General features: G+C 46.6%; 1 long non-coding RNA gene across 2 annotated transcripts; it reads left to right on the forward strand.

The window, feature by feature from the left end:
- Nucleotides 1–3,063: 3,063 nt before the first annotated feature.
- LOC109138513 (uncharacterized) lies at nt 3,064–5,251 on the forward strand. Of its 2 annotated transcripts, XR_003462113.1 has the most exons (4): nt 3,064–3,239; nt 3,400–3,519; nt 4,779–4,960; nt 5,056–5,251. It is a non-coding gene; the product is annotated as an uncharacterized LOC109138513 (long non-coding RNA). The 2 variants fall into 2 exon arrangements; XR_003462112.1 differs by having other exon boundaries at nt 3,064–3,519.
- Nucleotides 5,252–5,689: the final 438 nt, after the last annotated feature.

Below are 5,689 nucleotides of genomic sequence, written 5' to 3' on the forward strand. Positions count from 1 at the left end.
GGTTACGAACATTTTGCACTTTATATTTTATTTGGTTTAATTACTCTTATTTCTCTTCCGATCATATTCATTCTATCTACGATCTATCTATCTAATCGAGCTTACTAATCTATCATCTATATATCTATCTTATCTAATCCTATAGGTAATCTATCTATCTCCAAATCTCAAAAACATGAGAGAGTTCAGTCAGTCTCCCGTCTTTGTCAAGTCTCAGTCTTTAGTCAGTCTCAGTCTTTAGCCAGTCTCAGTCTTTAGTCAGTCTTCCAGTCTTAGGTCTTTAGTCAGTCTTCGTCTTAGTTAGTCTTTAGCCAGTCCTTGTCAGTTCAAGTCTTTAGTCAGATCAGTCTTTAGTCAGTCTCAGTCTTTAGTGAGTCTTCCGTCTTTAGTCAGTCCTTCGTCAGGGTCTCAGTCTTTAGGTCAGTCTCAGTCTTCAGTCGTCCGCTTCAGTCAGTCTATCTCAGTCTTTCCAGTCAGTATTCAGTCTTAGTAAGTCCTTCGGTCTTTCTAGTCACGTCTTCGCTATTCAGTCTCCAGTCTTTAGTCAGTGGCTCAGTCTTCAGTCAGTCTCTCTATGCAGTCTCAGTCTTTGCAGTATCAGCCTCAGTTCAGGTCTTAGTTCGTTTCTCAGTCTTCAGTCAGTCTTCAGTCTTTAGTCAGTCCTCAGTGTGGGTCGGCGTGTTTCGCTCTCATAATGGACTCTCGCGTGAAAACTCTCCCTGTAGCCAGTACCGATTCAGGACCGGATCAGACGAACCAGACGGGACCAGACGATTACAGATCCGACCAGACATTCAGATCGAGACCCAGGACCGGATCAGACCAGTACCAGATCAGTCTACAGCCAGACCAGATCGACTCCAGACCCGGTGTGGACCGGTTGGGTGCTGTTCAGCGACTGCCATTTTGGTCACCGTGAGCAGATTCCATGTCCAGTGTCTCACGCCACAGCGACTCGTTCTTTTTAACATTTGTTCCAGTGGTCCACCAACAGGTTTGTGATGTTCATCACGGTCTCGTGTGCAAGTCAGCTCCAGTCTGCTGTTTGCCTGAGAGACCGATTCTTCTTGGCTCTTGTCTCTCAAGCTTCATTGACCGAGCTGCCTGAAGGGACAGACACGGCGAACAGAGGACAGCCTGACGCAGACGGGGACGACCACGCGGGAACGGAGGCGGGTCGGACTCGAACCCTCGGCTTCCCACAGCACGACCGCGCCTTCACACGCGGGACCGGCCGCTCGTACCGGCTAGCTGGACCGCACACGTCTGCTGTTTGACGAGAACTTAAATCCTGAGGACAAGTCCTCGGTCGTGATCTATTTCATGTTTACTTTGAATTCCGTGAAGTCACTATGAAAAGATGGCGGCCGATGGCCCGAGCTACTGTGGGGCTAGCACGCCAGCAGCGTGTGTGAGGCTGTGTTACTTCTGATAATTTATACCTGTAAATCTACAGTGTACCTGCTTCATGCTGGAAACACAAAGTCTTCAACCATATACAACGCTCAGCACAAGCTCACAGGGTAGTCTCCGCAGAGTCCTGCTGTACTGCGCGGGGAATGTTTGTCCCGTCCCTTCGGAGTGTTTTTCCGGTGTCCTCCGCGACTGCGTGTGACGTTACGCTGCGTTTCACTGACGCTCGGAATTCGGACTTCTCCCATCGCGGAGTAGTTTTAGAGCAGTGTTGTCGCTGAGTTTCCCTGCCATTTACAGCGTCGAGCATTTTCCCTCCTTCATAACTTCACTTTCATCTGCAAGTGTGAAAACATGATCCTGTTTAAAAATCCAATTCGTTATCATAAATTTATTTGTGTGATCTTTCTCATACACATCACATGTGACACCAAGTGCGCACACAGTGAAACCCCGAACCTCCCGACCTCCACCTGAACTGCCCACCTTCCACCCGCATATTAGAAAAAAGGCACGTGCGAGCGGAGGCGCGTACCATGGACGTCATGACGGCAGCAGGAAGAGGAAGAGACCCCTTGAGGCAGGTACCCACACACCTGAACTACCAACCAATACAAATAGAAATCAAATGAAACCCCAGTAATAAAAGCAGAATGGTCACCTAAAACTCACGTTTAAGTGTAAAAATAGTTAGATACAATAAAATTAATAACGGATTGATCTGATCTGATCTGATCTGATCTGGTCTGGTCTGATCCGGTCTGATCTCGTCTGGGTCTGATCTGATCTGATCTGATCTGGTCTGGTCTGATCCGGTCTGATCTGGTCTGGTCTGGTCTGATCTGATCTGGTCTGGGTCTGATCTGATCTGATCTGATCTGATCTGATCTGATCTGGTCTGGTCTGGTCTGATCCGGTCTGATCTGGTCTGGTCTGGTCTGGTCTGGTCTGATCTGGTCTGGTCTGATCCGGTCTGATCTGGTCTGGGTCTGATCTGGTCAGGTCTGATCTGGTCTGGTCTGATCCCGTCTGATCTGGTCTGATCTGATCTGATCTGGTCTGGTCTGGTCTGGTCTGATCCAGTCTGGTCTGGTCTGGTCTGGTCTGGTCTGGTCTGATCTGGTCTGGGTCTGATCTGATCTGATCTGATCTGGTCTGGTCTGATCCGGTCTGATCTGGTCTGGTCTGGTCTGATCTGATCTGGGTCTGATCTGATCTGATCTGATCTGGTCTGGTCTGAGCCGGTCTGATCTGGTCTGGTCTGGTCTGATCTGGTCTGGGTCTGATCTGATCTGATCTGGTCTGGTCTGGTTTGATCCAGTCTGATCTGGTCTGGTCTGGTCTGATCCGGTCTGATCCGGTCTGATCTAGTCTGGTCTGGGCATCATGGGAAGTTTTTTCACCGTAGAGTCCATATGAGCGGAAACACGCCGACCACGACTGAGACTGACTGAAGACTGAGACTGACTAAGGACTGACTAAAGACTGAAGACTGACTGAAGACTGAGACTGACTAAGGACTGGCTAAAGACTAACTAAAGACTGAAGACTGACTAAAGACTGAGACTGACTAAAGACTGACTAAAGACTGAGACTGGCTAAAGACTGAGACTGACTGAAGACTGACTAAAGACTGAGACTGACTAAAGACTGAGACTGACTAAAGACTGAAGTCAGACTGAACTCTCTCCAGTGTTTTGAATTTGGACTGCAGGAATAATTTTAACCACTAGATGTCAGTGTTCCACATTTCTAACACTGGACAGTGTCCATTGTCCTCCACAGATTGAAGATCACAAAGACTGAAGACACTGAAGATTCAACAGGTTTGAGTCCATGAAGCAGCTTCAGTCTGTCTTCAGTCTTCAGTCTTTAGTCAGTCTTTAGTCTTGGCTGCAGATGACATGAGCAGAGAATGAACACGTATTTACTTTAATGACAGCAGCTTCATGTTTCAGGTCAGTCTTCTATGTTGTCCTTAAACAGGACAACGTCCTCTGTCTGTCCCAACAGCGGACGCTGATACAAAGCACACATAACATGGATGTGTCACGGTGCAGGACTCTGCATCCAGACCATGGACCAGAGGAGGAGAAGGAAACAGCTGTAAGTTCAACAATCACATCATTTGTATTGATCTGATGTAAATGTGTAGGAAAAACAATAATGCTCATCAAATGGCATGCTTGTGTTTTCTAAACAAACAGGAAGCAGGTTACCGTGTTTATCACTATGATTAGTGATGACTGAGCTGATCATTGATTCATGGAAATCTGTGAAAATAAATGAGGGGAGGGTTCGTCACGTTACCGTATCTTAATAATTACTGAAGCCATTGAATAAATGTTGTTATGATCATAACATAAGCACACAGGGTAACTTACATTTGGAGGCCGTGATGGCGGACGGGAGGATGAAGGTAAGTCGATGGTCGTGCAGCTCGTTGACCTTTAACTGCGGTTTGTCCGTCTCCGATGAAAGTCTGTGAAACTTGCTGGTGTCTTTGAAGACGTCTCCGTCACCAAATGAATCCACTTCTTCTTCGTCTCTTTATTTTTGGTACATTTAAAGTAACCGAGCCGTTCGTCCAGGTAAGATGCATTTCCACTTTGTTGAAGCTAGCTAGCAAGCAAGGGCTGTACCAGCTGAGTGTCACCAGGTCCAATGACACGGAGAAGCACAGATTCTAACGCTGGAGCTTTTTTACTGTATTGGTGCTCGGGCCGAGGTGAAGCCAAGTAAAGCTTCAGTGACGTCATCGGGCCGAGGTGAAGCCAAGTAAAGCTTCAGTGATGTCATCGAGCCGTGATTTAAAACGCTCAAATAATCCTGAACTCAAAACTGGTGAAGAAAAGTTAACTTCACGTTTCACCAAATATTGTCCAACTTGTTTGATGCATCTTGGAAGAAATAATCACTAATTAGGGCCCGAGCACGCGGTGTGATTGCAAATGTTTATTTGTTTTTTTTTCGTTTTTCTTTTTCTTACCTGAAGTAAATCGTATTTTTGACGGCCTATATGTACTCGAAACCCCCCGAAGTCGGGTGTAGAATTACGTATTTTGGGGGTCTCGCACATGGACGTACACATATGGCTCGCTCGCACATGGACGTACACATATGGCTCGACAGCGCCACCTAGATGTGCGTGCTGATGAGTCCAGTGCAATTCGACTGCCACTGAGGAAATGCATGTCAACCCACACAGTATCAATATTCAGACCTTCTGCATAGTTATCAGTCATTAACTACAGGATTTCACTAGTGACCTTAGCAGTAGTTTTACTATTGCTCATAAAATCTAAAATGTTTCTCTGTTCTTTTTGAAAGTGTACCCAGACGTTGTAAATGTGTTTACTTGACAGTGCATTGAGACAGTGGTCTGATATCTATCGAACGTCCCTGGCTGTCCATAAGTGATGCTAGAGGTGTACAGAGTCTCCAGAGTCTTTTTGAAGCGTAAGGCTGCTGACCAAGCTGCAGTTTTTGACGAGTTGGGAATGAGAACACATTGGTGTTTCAGGTGCAGAACTAGGAAGAGTTCAAGGTGTGGTCTTTGTTCCTGAACCAACCTTTGTTTAGCACATACATCATCATTTTTCAAGAATCAAACATGTTCATTGACTGGCAGAATATTAACAGGGACATGCCACGCAGTACATCAGAGAACAACAAACACAGCAACACACCAAGACACAGTCCAAAGAGGGTGACCTCGACGACCGTCGTCCACACCTGACCTCAGGTGACCTTAGCGACTGGCAGTGATTGGACGGCAGATCCTGAAGAAACAGGCCAATCACAGGAGTGGATGAAGGATGTAGTTGTGCTGTATGTTGATCCAGGAAGCCAGCTGAGAGGGAGGTGGATCTGATGCCCGGATCAGAATCAGAGTCAAGAAGCAGAAACTAGAATAAAAATGTGAAGGAATGTGAATTTAAAGGACAACGAGGACATGCAGTGTTCATCAGTGTCACAGTATAAATGACTTGTCAAAGCACCATCATGACGTCTCCCTCCCTCCTGCAGATGGCACGGCTGACCTCTCAAACTGAGGAGGACCGGCAGTGACGGGCGTCCAGGTCTACACAGCCCTCAGTCCTCCGTCTTCTCTCAATGGCGGGCGGTCTGGTCATCCAGATGTCACAACTTCAAACTCTAATGTTCATTAACATCTGCAAAGCTTCTGCTGGTTTGTTTCTGAAGAACTCTACAGTCTGACAGTGGAAACATGGATTATTATTGACTGACTTCAAACACTTTAGAATCATGCAGT

Source organism: Larimichthys crocea, unplaced genomic scaffold (genome assembly GCF_000972845.2).
Source record: "Larimichthys crocea isolate SSNF unplaced genomic scaffold, L_crocea_2.0 scaffold678, whole genome shotgun sequence".
NCBI lineage: Eukaryota > Metazoa > Chordata > Actinopteri > Sciaenidae > Larimichthys > Larimichthys crocea.